Here is a 17510-nt window from a genome sequence, read left to right on the forward strand (position 1 = left end):
CAAGGCAGGTTTGGTACATGCTTTAAGAACTCTCCCTTTAGTCCTCTCAAACAACTAAGTGGCATCTACTAGTATCATCTCGATATAAAGGGTAAAATGTAAACAACTTTTTCCAAAGTAAAACATGATAGATTTTAGCCCAAAGAGTCTGAGTTTGGAGTCCATTTGTTAAACATTGGAGACAAGAAGGCACTTCTAGAAAAACTCCATTTTTCTCCATGAATAAAAACCCACAGTCTTTGAGGATAGAAGGAGCTTTAAGAGATGACAGTAATGAGAAGCAAAAGTCTGTAAAAGAGAGTCTTTGTATATGACGATACAATGTTTGGATTTTATTCTGTTGACTATATAATATCATTGTATATTTTAAAGAAATGATAGATACTTTTATGTAGTAATTATGTATTAACTTTATAAAATATTGTTATTGTTTTAGCTTTCTAATAATCAGTACAGAAAATAGGCAGTAATGATAACACTTAGGCAGTAACTGAGAAACTACGACAATATTTCAAGCAAAAAATGATGGCAGTTTAAACTGAGAGAGTAGGAAAAAAGTAGACAAATTCAGGAGATATTGAAAAGGTAGAATCATTGGACTTTTTAATAGATTGGATATTTAGATAAGTTATGAAAAGGATGTTTCTGGACTTCCAATTTTTAGTTTGAGTAATAATGTTTGGATTGCAGTTTGATTCCTGCTGATAGGTTAAAACTCATTTGGATATGTAGCGAGAGGAGTGTTGACTTCCTTTTAGGGCATGAGGACTAGAGAATACTGTTGCAATTACATAAAATACTCAAGGGTATAGAGAGAGTTTGAGATCACAATGTATGTTTGTGTGTGACTAATTTATAGTCTGTCAAAACTGTGCCAGTTAGCAAGATCAACCAGGGGAGTACTGTACACAGAATTGCAAGGCAAAGTGACTCAGATATCAACAAAAGCAGGAAACTCTGAGATATGTTGAGAAAAAAGAAGAGTGAAGAGAGACAGATGCAGGAAAAATCCACAGAAGAAAACATTTTGGAGTATAGTCGAAGTTACCAGTGTCACTGCCAAGAGTATAAGACAGATAAGGACCAAATATGTCTGTTGAATATGGCCCTTGAAGAAGCAATTTTGGTTGAGCTGTAGGGAAGAGATTAAACTATGATTAGATGAGGCAGAGGTGAGCATTTCTAGGATATATAATGGTTTAAGTGATGCATTGTGAGAACTTAAAGGACAAAAAAAAATAAAATTAGGCAGATGCCTGGAAAAGGATACTGTGATTTCAAAGAGTAAAAGCTGTAGCACCATGATACTAAAAAAATGAAAGACTGAAGAGTTATAGTGATACAACATGTCACCAATTTCTGTATTTCCAGAGCTGAGACATATCTGAGCAATTATACCATCTGGCATTTGACCATAGATTCAGTAACAGAGTGGAAATGATGCTCAGTGGAGAAGTGAAAAGACTAAAAACTTGTACAGGCGGCCATGCAAATATTAGAAGTACCTGAGGTAGCTGACAGAAATTTAAATGGAAAGGGAAACTACAACAAGAACTAATTCACAAAATACAACACAAGATTTTAGGAGCAGAGTGAGTAAGAGAAACCAGTCTGGTGACAGGAGTCTCATGTGAGGATGGTTTTCTCTAGAAAATGGACAAACAGTGGAAATGGGAAAATGAAGAAGGTCAGCATCTTCTCCTACAAGATACACAGAAAGTAGAAAATCAAGGTGTCTCCAATAAAGAAAGCCAGAGAGTGGAAATGAATTTCCCTGCTAAAAATACCTGGCTTCCAGCCACCAATTCCCCTTCCCTCAGACCAATCTGAACTTCCTTATACATTATAATATATGTTCTCATTATTACAATAGTATATTTGTCTTTGTTGTATTTAATTTGAATCAGAGTTATTGGATTATGGCTATTGCTCTATTTCTAACTTTGTTTATTCTTATACCATCCATGGAATACAATAAAAACCTTTTAGTAAGTACTTTGTGAATGAATAAATGGATGTAAGATAATCAGAAATATGACTGTATTTCTATCTTATCATTAGCTAACACAAAAACAAAAATATGCATATATCTACTCTACAAGATCCACATTTACATCATTACTTGTATAATCAGTAAACAAGACAGCTAAAGTTTTAAAATGCATATTCTGACCAAACTTAGCTATCTATTTTTTGACCATATTAATCAGAAATATGGCAACAGTATTACTTCAATTTATGCCATTCATAAAGAAGCACAGGGATGAACATATCAAATTAATTAAAGACCTACATATCTATCAAAAAAGGTTTATTTTAAAAATCAGGAATAATATTGCCAATGATGCATTTTGCACTCTTCCAGGTTTGACCTGCACTTTCCAACTTAATTCCCTTTAATCTGTCTCACTTTTGTATTTCCTGACGATGCTTTCACTTTCAGTTTTAAAATCTGAAATTACAATGCAAGGGACAGCACTGGAATTCTCAACGCTCAGAGTAACTGTTGTAATGAGCAAGAATACAGGTTTAGTCACTGTTTCAGTTAAAGGATCAATATTTGTATCTTGTCCAAAGTCTGCTGTCTCTCCTTGACAATAACTTCCACCACTCCCTTGAGGCATAACCTGCAAATGTCTGCAATTTTCTATCTAAGGTCCTCTTTTCTCTCTTTTCTATATATTGTCTTGGCAAAATAATTTTCCTTCCCACTGTTTCAGAGCCTGCCCTTGTTACTCCACTGACATTGGATAGCACATCTGCAGTTGGTGGAAGCTGATCTCAGAGAGGTCAGATAGTCAAACTGATATTTAGAGTTTAAAAAAAGGTACTTCCTATCAACAGAACTAAAATTTTCAGATACAGAACCAGCCACCAAATGCTGGCTGCCAACATGGGATCAATATTTGATCTATATTGCTTAATTATGTCACTTTTATGAAGCCAAATCTAATCACTGAAATAGTCAATCTTTCCTGTCAGTTAAAAGGTCATATAAGTAAAAGAAAGAATTGAATTCCTTTGATAAAGCAGACATAATAATAATAATAATAGGCTGACACTGTCTTACAGCTTACAAAGGTTTTTAAACAATGCAATTAATAGATAAGTCCCATGTATCTGTTTACGTCAAGGACCCTATAACATCTTCATGGTGTATACAATTAGCCTCAGTTTTATTTGAAATATTGAGGACTTGCAAAAATCATTAAAATCATTAAATGCAGAAACTGTTAAATGCAGAAGACAGAACATGTCTGACATTTGGCTTATGTTTTCTTGTTTCTTCATTACAACATCAGTGACACAAGTCATCTCCTTCTAGGTTCCCTCCTCATCTATGATTTAAATAATATATGCAAAATATTCTTCTAGTGTTAGCTAGGACTCATAGCTAACACTTATCTATTTACTATGCTCTGTCTTCCTAATAGTTAACTCTAAATGTTTTTCCAGATACGGTAAACTCTAAGCAACTGAAGAATAATCTAAGAAAAGATGTTGAAAAATATTCTAAGTTTTCTGATATATTATAGGACTTGTCTATTAATAGACATCTTGTCAAAATATATGATGTTAAAAGTCTTATTTCATAATTGTTATTTTGTCAAATAGCATCATTAAATATAAGCCAAGAACTGAAACTTCTACCAGTGCATCCAGTACTCAGCTTCATGGGAGACATCACTCAAGTACCATATCAAGTTCAAAATTCACAAATGGCTTTAGTTATCATGCATGCCATCACTGGATTTTATCATATCCAGAAATTACATATTCAAATCTAAATCTAGGGGCTGGTGCTGTGGCATAGCAGGTAAAGCCTCAGCCTGCCATGACAGCATCCCAAATGGGCACTGGTTCGAGTCCCAGCTGCTCCACTTCTGATCCAGCTCTCTGCTGTCACCTGGGAAGGCAGTGGAAGATGGCCCAAGTCCTTGGGTCCCTGCACCTGCGTGGGAGACCTAGAAGAAGCTCCTGGCTCATGGCATCAGATTGGCAAGGCTCCGGCCATTACGGCCAACTGGGGAGTGAACCAGTGGATGGAAGACCTCTCTCTTTCTGCCCCTCCTTTTCTCTCTGTGTAATTCTGACTTTCAAGTAAATAAATAAATATTTAAAAAAAAATAAGTCTTGAAATCAGTGTGCCCCTGATTAAGTAACACCAGATTAACCAACCTACATATATTTCAAATCATATACTTAGGAAAAAATTTACATCATTACATTAATTACATTATTAATTATCTCTACTATTTAACACCATATGCAAAAATTTCTATTAGAGGCCGGCGCCGTGGCTTACTAGGCTAATCCTCCGCCTTGTGGCGCCGGCACACCAGGTTCTAGTCCCGGTCAGGGCACCGATCCTGTCCCAGTTGCCCCTCTTCCAGGCCAGCTCTCTGCTGTGGCCAGGGAGTGCAGGGGAGGATGGCCCAAGTGCTTGGACCCTGCACCCCATGGGAGACCAGGATAAGCACCTGGCTCCTGCCATCGGATCAGCGCGGTGCGCCAGCCGCAGCGCGCTACCGCGGCGGCCACTTGAAGGTGAACCAACGGCAAAAAGGAAGACCTTTCTCTCTGTCTCTCTCTCACTGTTCACTCTGCCTGTCAAAAATTAAAAAAAAAAAAATTCTATTAGAGTGATGCAGAAATAGAGATGAATGAATAAATGAACAAGTTTGTACATGAATAAAAAGTTGTAAACCAGGACTACAGGCATGTCACATGTATTACTGCATTTGAGCTTCACAAATTTTTATAAGATATCTATGACTATAATTTTTCTCAGTAATTAAATTTAAACAAATTTAGATATGTGACATGACTCACTCAAGGTCAGAGTAGAGAAGAAGAACGTAGAGACCATGACATCTAACAGTCCACACACTCACTTAGCTACCATGTTCATAACCTTAGATACTGTAGGTATTTAGTTATAAACTGAATATGAAATGGTCATTATGATGTGTGACACAGGGGTAGTCTAAAATACGAAACAGAACAAACAATGGTGAAGAGTGTGGACTCAGAAAGAGGAAAAGAGATTTCACAGGTGTGCATTTAGCCTAGTGGTAAAGATGCTGGTTAAGATGCCTATATCCCATACCAGAATATCTAGGTTAAATACACAGCTCCAGTTCCCAACTCCAGCTTCTTGCCAATGTAGACCCAGAGTGGCACTGGTGATGGCTCAAGTAATTGGTTCCCTGCCACCCATGTGAATCGAATTCCTTGCTCCTGACTCCAGCTTCTCACCATAACTGACTCTGGAGGGCAAAGATGATAGTTCAAGCAGTTGGGTTCCTGCCACCGACAAGGGAAACCTGGATTGCGTTTCCAACTCCCAGCTTCAGCACAGCCCAGTCAGTATCAATGTGAGCGTTGGAGGAGTGAATGAGCTGTTAGTAGTATCTCTCTCTCTTCACTACATGATTTTTCAAAAGAGCTAGTAAAGAAAAAAATGAAAGAATGCCCTGTTTAATTTCTATCTCTGGCCACTTACCAACTTTGAGACCATGGGCAAATTACCTAAGTAAATGTACTAGGGCATATATGTAAAATGGGAAAAACAGAGTATTCATATGGGTTTTGCAAGGATTAAATAGATGAATACAAGCAAAACACCTGAAAAATGCCTAATTTAGAGGAGGAATTAATTATTATTATTATCATTAATTATTATTATTATTACAAGTATAAACACTATTATTTGCGTAGAACACTCCAGAAATAACAATGTATGTTTAAATCAAGTATTTCTTTATCACTTTATTATAATCAACATTATTATTTTTCCAATGATATATCTAAGCAACAGAAAAGCTAAGTACTTTTTCAAGGCTATATCAGTATGAAATGTCACAAACTCAGTTATTCAGATTCCAAAACGTTTTGCTATGTTATATGTCCTATTTATCTATCCACAAACCAAAACCAGGTCACTGTCAAGGCAAGTAACAATCTTACCTCTAATTCTTATCTTTAAAGTCTTTTGGAAGAAAAATATGGGTAGGAGCTTGATATCAACAAACATAAAGAAGTAGAATCAGTGATATACTTCTCTTTTGGAAATCAAAGAGGACTTAAGTGAGTACAGTGTAGATAAACTATGACTTGCATATTACAGCTGGCTTCCTGAGTGTGTATGGCCCATGAGCTAAGAGTAGTTTATACAGTTTAAGTGGCTAAAATAATAAATCAAAAGAAGAACATTTTTCCACATGAATATTATAGAAATTAAAAATTCATTATTCATAATTTTTTCCTCAGGAAACAGCATGTCCATTTGTTTACCTGCTGCCTCCAGCTGCTTTGCATTACAAAAAATATGCAATAGAAACAGCTCAGCCTCAAATCTGAAATAGTTGCTATCTGGTTTATTACAGAACACAGATCAGTATCCATCGTATGCATGTACTGAAATGTCACACAGCAGCCCATGAAAATGTACAATTACTTTTAATGTTTTTAAATAGGAATTGCTTTCTATGAAAATGATTCTGAAACAAACACTACTTGATCACTCATATGCTCAGCAAAAATCCCTTGGTATTGGTCATCTATACCATGTTTCTGACTAAGTACTTACAGATAGTGTAATACAACATTATAAAGTTTGCCTTTGATTTATACATTTTTATTTGGTTTCAAATCTAAAGTATATACAAGTGTACTTGCACTTGAATTGAAAGTGAAGGTCCTCAGGCTATCAGTCTCCAGAGCTTCACACTGAGTACAGTATCTTAAAATTGAGGAAAATATTGGTATATTCTATATTAAAAATGGTACACTATCCCTAAACTCTGGTACAGAAGTCAGTTGAGTTTATATTCAAGGGCTAAGGAACACAGATGACAACCATATACTCAGAACCTTTGGAATGATGAATGATATTGGATCTGTGTCAGCTCAAGCAATGATGTTCTCTGGTTTAGCATTTCTAATGACCTTTGAAACCATAAGCTCAACATTATTTCATAATGAATTTCCTTTGTCCTATTTCAGGAGGCCTTAGCACTCCTTGGTTCCACTTGGGTGGCTTATAATTAGTTCTGCAATACTAACATAGATTGCAAGTTTTAAAAAGAGAGAAAGAGAGAGAGTAAACAAATATGATTTCAATCAGAGCAGAGGGGGAAAATTGAAAAAAAAATGTGCTGGTATTGCAAATTACCTGGTTTTATTACTTACTTACTTACTTATTTATTTACTTACTTACTTACTTAAGATTCTAGGTTCTTTAACTCAGCCTTGTTCTTTCAATCACATTTTATAAGATTTGAATAAGTGATTTTAAAAATATACCTTAATATTTTGGGGAATTTGTTTAGATACTGTACCCCCATCACTTAATTGACCTTCAGGTAAATAGCATGCTGACTACTGCACAGCATATCAAAGAATCATGGAAAACCAGAGTTGTAAGTATCCTTTAAACATCTGCAGATATCGATAAAATAAACTGAAAGAGGTTAACATTAAGGGATGTACAGTCTAAAAAGCATTGGTTTATACCTTGTTCCTAATATTCACTAACTATAATCTCAAGCAATTTATTCCAATTCTCCAAGCCTCTAATTCCAATGTCCTGAACTCAGAGAGCTTTATTCAGAATTAAGTATAGTACAGGTTGAGCAAGGCTAATCTGAAACTCCAATATCTGAAATCCAAGACTGTTTGAGTGTTGACAGGGTGCTTCGAGTAGGAAATTCTACACCTTCCCTCACATTATGGATATCATTAGAAATGCATAAAATGCACAATAAATATTTTATAAAACTATATACAACATATGTATATAAGGAGTATATGAAACACAAATAAATATTGTGTATAGATTTGGGTCCAAATCTCAAGATAGCTCATTATGTATGAGGGGGTCTTCAAAAAGCTCGCAGATAACCTATGCATGGATTTCTACATTTTTGCACCAATATAAACATCTTTTAATTCCATTTTCTATGAACATTTTAACTATCTTGTATATGCAAATTTTGCTAAATTTTACCAAATCCAAAACTTGAAACCCTTCTCATTCCAAGCATTTGGGGAGAAACTCAATCCACAATTCATGTAAAGTTACCATCCCAGGAAATTCTCATGAAAGACATTATTGTTGCTCTAATATGATGCATCTGTCAATCCCCTATTTCACTGACTTAATGTCCAATGCTAAATAACTGAGTGTCCTATACAGTGTCCTTGAGAAAACTCTACCCAAACTCACCATGTACAAAAAAACGCATCCATTTTTTATTTCATATTGCTTTAACTATCAAAATTTTCTTTAAGTTTGTCTGCAATCATTAAGCATCTCTCCATGGTCCAATCCTACTTCATGGAGATACAAAAAATAAATCTTTAACAGTTTCCCATGGATGTATGAAATCATACCTATGATCATCTACCTAATCTTTCTCTTCCTCAGATAATTAACCCACATTCCTCTAACATTCCTCAGATTTTATCAGTGGTTCTCATCTCGGGCTATACATGAAAACTATCTAGGGCCTTTTCAAATTCCTGATGCACAGGAAACTCAATAGAAAAATTAAACCAGAATCTCTGGAGGTGGGAGTTATATTTCAATGTATTTCATATCTCTTCCAGCAGTTCTAAAAGTTCAGCCAGAGTTGAGAACTATTGTAAATGATCTCAAGTTATTTTACCATGTTGATCGTTTTATTTCTAAATAACTTCAGTTTCTAACAGTTCAGTATCAGTTACTGCTCTCACAAAACTATGGTCTTCTACACTTGGCCTGAGCAAGACCACTGTCAGGAGATAGAAAGAGAGAAGGGAAGAGACAGGGAGTGAGAAGGGGAGATAGAGAGGGGGGAAGTCTTGGTCTAATGAGTCAGGCTATTGAATATTTTATAATCTATATTCATATGGCAAGTTTATAAGCAGGTTGGCAAGCCATCTATCTCAAATACTGCCCATTTTCTCAGATGTTCTGCTTGGTGTCTGTTTTGGAAACCAGCATCTGTTTGTCTTTATGGCAGCTAGAAAGGTAAATATAGCTAGCTTAAGGGATTCCTAGTAATATCAATATTGCAATTGTAATTTCTTTGTTTTAAAGATTTACTTATTTATCTGAAAGAAAGTGTTAAAGGTAGAGGCAGAGAGAGAGAGAAAGAGGACTTCTATCTGTTGGTTCACTCCCCAGATGGCCACAATCGCCAGAGCTGGGCTGATCCAAAGCCAGGAGCCTGCAGCTTCCTCCAGGTCCCTCACAGGGGTGCAGGAGTCCAAGGACTTGGGCCATCTTCTGCTGCTTTCTGAGGCACATTAGCAGGGAGGTGGATTGGAAGTAGAACAGCTAGGACTTGAACCGGTGCCTATATGGTATGCCAGCACTGCAGGCAGAAGCTTTACCTGCTACATCACAGTGCTGGCCCTGAAATTGTAGTTTCAAAGAAAGAAAACTTTCTACAGCATTCATATAATCTGAACAAACACTCTTTCTGAGTATAAGTATCTTTTTTGGGGGGACATTTGGTGTTTTTAATGTGATACACAGAAGATGCTAAATGAGGATTTGTTTATTAACTAATTGCTGAAACTTATTCACTGGACAATGAAACACGTTTTTATGTCCATGAAATAACTAATGAATATGAGAGTATGCCAAAAATGACAAATTGTATAGTATAACAGTGAATATAATTTTCTAATAAATGACGAAATTGAAAAGGATGGAAACAGGGCTTTGAAAGAATGATAATCTATATCTGTATAGATACATTTTTGAGAATTATACAAAGAAGGCACGTAAAAGACACTTCAACCTTTAATATGAGCAGTTTTATGTTCAGAGTCAACATCATGCTTGACTTGGGATATCTAATGAAACTGCAGACCTAAATGGTGTACTTGTAGGACCTTCTGTCACATAATGTCAGGGATAATGTATTAAGCTGAGGAACATATGAGTTATACTACAACTGCAAGGGAATAAAAATTAAAACCCCTTCATGTGGAAATAGACATAATCGCGCTACATTTCCCTGTAGAAGAGCATACAGTAGCAATTTTTCTTCATATAATATTACATTAGTTTTAATTCTTATTAATAAGATACAAGAGTCATTAACACTATTAAAAATCTAATTATGTTAGCAATTTTCTATCATGTCATATTTGAGCAGTTAAGTATTGGTATTTGTTTTTCCTAATGGGATTCAAAAGTCTAATTAATAGGCTTTCTTTTGTGGTTAAGTGGAATGAATCTCTATGAGAAGCAAGCCATTTTTAATATCTGCAGACAGCTTATTTTTTCATACATTATACTACCAAGCCATCTGGCCGACAATGGTATAAATTACTAAATAAGAATTATGAGATTATCATATCAAATAGAACAATGCTTTTTGTTACATGTGATGTTACAGACACTGTTTTTTTTTTTTTTAAGATTTATTTATTTATTTGAAAGTCAGAGTTACACAGACAGAGGAGAGGCAGAGAGAGAGAGAGAGAGGTCTTCCATCTGAAGGTTTACTCCCAATTGGCAGCAACGGCCGGAGCTGAGCCGATCTGAAGCCAGGAGCCAGGAACTTCTTCCAGGTCTCCCATGTGGGTACAGGGGCCCAGGGATTTGGGCCATCCTCTACTGCTTTCCTAGGCCATTGCAGAGAGCTGCATTGGAAGTGGAGCAGCCAGGTCTCGAACAGGCACCCATATGGGATGCTGGTGCTTCAGGCCAGGGCATTACCTGCTGTGCCACAGTGCCAGCCCCCAGACATTATGTTTTAAAAACAATATTTTCTTAACTAGAAATGTGGAAAGTGACTGTGCAGTATATTTTTACTTAAAGAAACTTGAGGAAAGTAAAGACAGCATATTGAGCAGGCCAACCATTTTTTTCTATCTGAGTTAGCACTGTTTGGGCAAACTATATGTCTAAATAACTAAACAGTTGTGTTTCTTACTCCAGTCTTGTTTAATTAAGGTTAATATCTTATATAACTATCATCTATCTTCTCTATTCCTAGGCACTATGCTAGTATCTAAATTATATCTACACAGAGTATGATTATCTATATTTAGATTTTAGATACCTCTTTTTTTTTTTTTTTTTTTTGACAGGCAGAGTTAGTGTGAGAGAGAGACAGAGAAGAAGGCCTTCCTTCCATTGGTTCAACCTCAAATGGCCGCCACGCTGAACCAATCAGAAGCTAGGAGCCAGGTGCCTCCTCCTGGTCTCCCATGTGGGTGCAGGGCCCAAGTACTTCAGCCATCCTCCACTGCTTTCCCGGGCCACAGCAGAGAGCTGGATTGGAAGAGGAGCAACTGGGACAGAACTGGCACCCCAACTGGGACTAGAACCTGGGGTACCAGCGCCGCAGGTGGAGGATTAGCCTAGTGAGCCACGGCGCCGGCCTATAGGTATCTATTTATAACTACTTATATACAGATAAAAACAACTACAGCATATGTATGTAACATAGTATACAAAGTTTATATGTAATACACCTTATAGTATATTTTTATTTATATATATTTAGCTTATTTATTTGTTCTTATTTGAAGGTCAGAGAGAAAGAACAGATAAACAGAGGAGATCCCCTATCCTCTGGTTCACTCTTCAAATACCAGCAAATTCCAGGATGTGCCAGGCAGATGTCAGGAGCCTGTAATTCAATCTGGGTCTCCCATGTGGGTGGAAGGACCCACAAAAATGTACCATCGTCTATTACATCCCAGAATGTACATTAACACAAAACTAGATTTGGAAGTAAATGTGGTATGAGAACAAGGTACTTTGGTATGGGATATGAATGTTACAAACAGTGTCTTATCTGCTATGACAAATGTCTTTCCATATATACCCATATATATACATTTTTACACATATCCATAAATAAAATATACAAAAATAAATAAAATTTCTTAATAAAGTACCAAAAAACTGAAGAATATATACATAGGAATCTAATTCTTTGTAATTATTTTTAATAATCCATGTGCTGTCACTTGCCATTAGTCTTATAGTTACAGATATTAAAATTACATAGATTTTCCATTTTATAATGAGGCTTATTACTCTACTGTAATAACACAAGTCTGTGCTTATTTTAATAGTCCTGCTAAACTGTAAATGCTTTGAGATTAGGGGTAATCTGCTAACTTATTTCTGAAAATTTCTTATTTGGAATGGAAATACCACAATCAGCCCAATGTGGCCTTTAGTAGATGGTTAGGAGAAGGGAGTAGTTTGTTGACATTTAAGGTAGGATGAATTCATACTTCATTTCCCGAAATTGCACCAACTCTACTTACATCTATTTCAGTTCCCTTGAGAGGGGCACAGGACCAATTACTCGAACTATCATCTGCTGCCTTTCAGGGCGTGCATTAGCAGGAAGCTGAAATTGGAAGTGGAGCCAGGACTCAAATACAGATATTCTGACATGGGATGGGGGTACAAACCTAGCTTAAACACAACTCAATAGTAATGTTAGTAAACAATCAAAAAGATAAATGTAAAAATACAAAAGAAATATAAGAAAATTAGGAAACAGGCCCAATTAGGAAGAGGCCCAGTATCTGTATCCTTAGAGTTAAAAAAAGAAAGAAAGAAAACAGAAGAAGGTGGGAGGGGGATAAAAGAAATTTAAGGAACAGAACTAAAGAACTTGAGTCTTGAAATTGAAATGGTCTGCTGAGTAGCATAAGGGATGTAATATACTCACATTTACAGGAAACATACATAATTCTGTTTAGGAAATTTTTATTTTATTTGTAAAATATTATTTTCATATCCTTCAAACACAGATCAAGAGAAAGAGAGAGAGGCAGAGAGAGGCAGAGAGATCCTCCATGTGCTGATTCACTCTCCAAATGCCATCAACAGCAAGACTGGGCCAGTACAAAGCCAGGATCCTGGAGCTTCATCCAGGTTCTCACCTGGGAGGTAGGGGGTCAAGTACTTGGGCCATCATCTGCTGCCTCCCAGAATGCATTAGCAGCTAGTTGGACAGGAAGAAAAGTAGCACGACTCAAACTTGCACTCCAATTTGGGGTGCTAACATTCCAAACATTGACTTAACCAGCTGCGCCATCAGGCACACCCCAAGAAATGGTATAACACCAGGAACAGTGGAAACCCACTCCAACCTCCTTATGGAGAGAATACATAGACTTCATGTAAAAGGAAAGGTCAGAACTACATCTGAGTTTTCAACACCCATATTAGAAGCTAGAATACAATGTAGACATGCATTCAAAATTCTGACAGACATACATTTCCTAAAATGAAACTGTGTATCTGGCTGAACTAAAGATCTTACATAGAAAGAAGAAAAATTTCTGCAGATGTGTATATATATACATATATATATAATATATATGTAATATGTACTATATATATACACATAGTACATATTTAATATATATAATCTTTTTTTAAAGGGAGAAAGAAAAATGGGGAAAAAATACACATTGTGAGATCATTTCCTGAAAGCTAGCAGAAGATTGGCTTTTCTAAGAGAGGAATTCAGAAAACTATTTTCAAGTGAAAAAGAAAAGAAAAAGAATCAATGCCCAGGAACTCATGAATGAAGTACCCAATGCCACAGCTGAGTCAATGCCTAGGGAACTTCCTATGGAAGAAGCTTTCACCATCGAATAGGTCATTTATTTGATGCTTTCAAACTTACTAAAAGAAGGCTTACAACTGGGGGAGGAATTTGCAGTTGCATTTGTGACAAATTCATAGAGAGCTAAGCAAATAAAAAGCAGTGATTTTAATTCCAGGGAAAAAATTTTACCATAAAAGAAAATTAATCATTTCACCTAACTTGGCTAAGAAGATGATTAATAGTTACCTAATGAAATTTATGACATAAATGAATTGGTAGGCCAGGAAGACTAAAAGTCTATATGTTGGGGGAAGGGAGGGAGTAGGAAGTATATATTATATGGGAAGGTAGGTGGGTAGGTAGGCTAAGGAAAAGGTGAGATTATAGGAGGTGAAATACCATTAATTTTTAGATCAAAATTAATAGAAAAACTTTAAAACCGAAAATGAAAACATAGTACACATGAATCATACACAAATATGTGGGTAACAATCAAAAGAATGAGCTAAATGGACTTAAAGTAGAATGTTCATTGAATAATAGGATATACTACCGAGAAAAAGGAAAAAGGGCAGTTATTTTTCTTTTTTTTTTTCTTTTCTTTTCTTTTTTTTTTTTTTTTTTTTTTGACAGGCAGAGTTAGACATAGAGAGAGACAGAGAGAAAGGTCTTCCTTTTCCATTGGTTCACACCCCAAATGGCTGCCAGAGCCGGTGCTGTGGCCATCCGAAGCCAGGAGCCAGGTGCTTCCTCCTGGTCTCCCATGCAGGTGCAGGGTCCAAGCACTTGGGCCATCCTCCACTGCACTCCTGGGTCACAGCAGAGAGCTGGACTGGAAGAGGAGCAACTGGGACAGAATCTAATGCCCCAACTGGGACTAGAACCTGGGGTGTTGGTGCCGCAGGCGGAGGATTAGCCAAGTGAGCTGCAGCGCTGGCCAGGACAGTTATTTTTCATAAAATGGGTATAAACATATGTACAAATTGTAAACTTATGTCTATATATATACATATATACTTTTAAGTTTATGGGTATTCTTTGGTAAAAAACTGAAGGCAATTTTAATACTTTAAAACAAAATTGAATCAATACAAACAACTTTTTAAGATTTATTTTATTTATTTGAAAGGCAGAGTTACACAGAGAGAGAAGGAGAGGCAGAGATAGAGAGAGGTCTTCCGCCCGCTGGTTCACTCCCAAATTGGCCATAATAGCCAGCACTGCGCTTATCCAAAGCCATTAGCCAGGAGCTTCCGAGTCTCCTGGCTCAAGGACTTGGGCCATCTTCTACTGCTTTCCCAGGCTATAGCAGAGAGCTTGATCGGAAGTGGAGCAGCCAGGACTTGAACCAGCACCCATATGGGATGCTGGCACTGCAGACCTGGGCTTTAACATGCTGCACCACAGTGCCAGCCCATACAATCAACTTTTTAAAGGCTACTGCCTAAAATGTGGTACAGTCTCATAGGCAATTTGATTTAGTTAGTCAGACCAAAGCTGCATTTAACTCAAGTACAGCACACTATAAGAGGGGGACAAAGTAACTTCTAAGTGTGTGCCATCTTTCACCAAAGTACATTGTTTAGAATGGTGAGTTGAACAGAGTTTTTAAACAGTCTAGGATGAAGGAAAAAAATCTTGTTATGGATTAACTAAGTCTTCCATGTGCAGAATGTGGTAGAGTGGCAGCATGTAGATAAATCATTTTCAAATCCCTGAAGTTACAGTAAAATACAAGAGGTTTCTCCAGTGGTATAGAAGTATGTGGTTTTGTCCCTATCAGTGGCACTATAAATGGAATGACCATATAATTAATCTACAGAGTGGAAGGGCTTTTTAAAGTAAAATGGGGGATAAATGGGACTATCTTAAGCAAATCAGGGCATTTTTACTTTATACCTGTCATCCCAGGATAATTGTTTATGGTCACCCTAAGTATAATTTTGTTTTTTTAATATTTATTTTATTTATTTGAAAGAGTTACAGAGAGAGGTAGAGAGAGAGAGAGGTCTTCCATCTGCTGGTTGACTCCCCAGATGGCCACAAAGGCTGGAGCCAGGAGATAGGAGCTTCTTCTGGGTCTCCCACACGGATGCAGGGGCCCAAAGACTAGGGCCATCTTTACTGCTATCCCAGGCCAGAGCAGAGAGCTGGATCGGAAGAGGATCTAGTCCCAGCTGGGACTAGAACCGGCACCCATATGGGATGCCGGCACTTCAGGCCAGGGCTCTAACCCACTGCACCACATTGACGGCCAGCAAAGTATAATTTTAATACTGTATAGAAAATGGATCCATTTTGGTGATAAAATGATGGTTTAGGATGATTCTTAATTTGATGCTCTGGAGAGATTGGCAAAATATAGGAAGTCAATAAGCCCGGGAAATAGAATAACACAACAGCTTGCAGAGAAGAGATGTGGGGTGGTGGCATTGGGAATTTTTTTCTGTCTGATATGTTTAAGGATGCTTCAAAAATTTATTAGGAAAACAGTTAAAAGATCAACTAAGGAGTTGGTGTCATGGTACAGGTTAAACCACAGCTTGGGACTCTGTCATCCTGGAATCAGAGTGGCTGGGATTCAGTCCCATCTGTTTCTGGTCAAGCTTTCTGCTAATGAGCATCTTGAGAGGCAATAGATGATGGCTCGAGGAACTGTGTTATTGCCAACCATGTGGGAGACCCAGGTAGAATTTTGGGTCCCTGGTTCTAGCCTGGGCTTGCCACAGCTGATGTGCATATTTGGGGGAGTACAATAGTGAACAGAGGATCTCTCTCTCTCACTCGCTCTTTGCTCTCACTCTGTGTGTGTCTGTCTCTCTCTTGCTCTTGTCCTCTCTCTTACTCTGCCTCTCCAATAAATACAAGTTTAAAAATTTTATTTTAAAAAATTAGTTAATTTTGAAGCAATTTTTTGAAACCACATTTTTTTTATAATATAGATTCTCTGTTTACTTTTTGAAGTAAACACACACATATACATTTTCCAATTTATTCATGACCCCATCAAGGCAAAAAAAAAAAAAAAAAAGACCTCAAAAAGAGAATGCTAACATTTGCAAGTTTCAGATAGCAGTCCAAATGAAAATGCTGCAAAAGCTGATACAATTATTATTTTCATCTAGTGGGCAAAAGTTAAGTTCTGAAACAGAAAATATAACTTTTATTGACAAGTTTTATTGTGTGTTATTACATATTTTCAAGTGACCTGCTTTGCAATGGTCTGTTCTTACTGTTTTAAAGCTACAGAAGTTTGAAAGTTACTGCTTTTTTGTCCCTTTACGTTGAGAAACATCATATTTTATAGTTCTGTTATTTTCACCTACATTTGTGTTATTTCTCTGTTTTATTTTGCTTTCTCAATTGTTTTATTTTAGACTGAGTTACACATTTAACAATGTTATGGCTTTTGACTAATAACTTTTGGTTTTTATACCACTGGCTCTCTTTCTGTTTGCTTTTTTCCTTACTTAACTTAGTATTTTAATTTCTTTTTTGAAATTATTCAAATGATTTCTTATGCCTGTATGTGTGTAAGACTGTGACTTTTCATCTGAACATGAGTTTTGTTATTTCCTATGTGGTATCTTTATTACCATTAGTTTCCAGATATTTTGTAATCTTGGTTTCAATTGCTCCTTTGACTTAAAAATTTACTGAGGGTTTTAATTTTCTTAATTTTTATTTGGTAGGCTTTTTTTCTGGTTTGTTATTGCTTTTTAATTTCATTACACTATGGAGAATGTTTGCAATAATTTTTAAACTCTGAGTTTTTATTTTGAAGCCAAATATAAAATAATTTTAAAATGTTATATTGGACAGTTGAAAAGATGACATTTCCTAGTTTTCTAATTAAAAATCTCATGAATACCAATCAGATCAATATTACAATGTTATTAATTTTATGTTACTTATGTCTCC

The sequence above is a fragment of the Lepus europaeus genome, chromosome 4 (assembly GCF_033115175.1).
Source record: "Lepus europaeus isolate LE1 chromosome 4, mLepTim1.pri, whole genome shotgun sequence".
NCBI classification, from domain to species: Eukaryota; Metazoa; Chordata; class Mammalia; order Lagomorpha; family Leporidae; genus Lepus; species Lepus europaeus.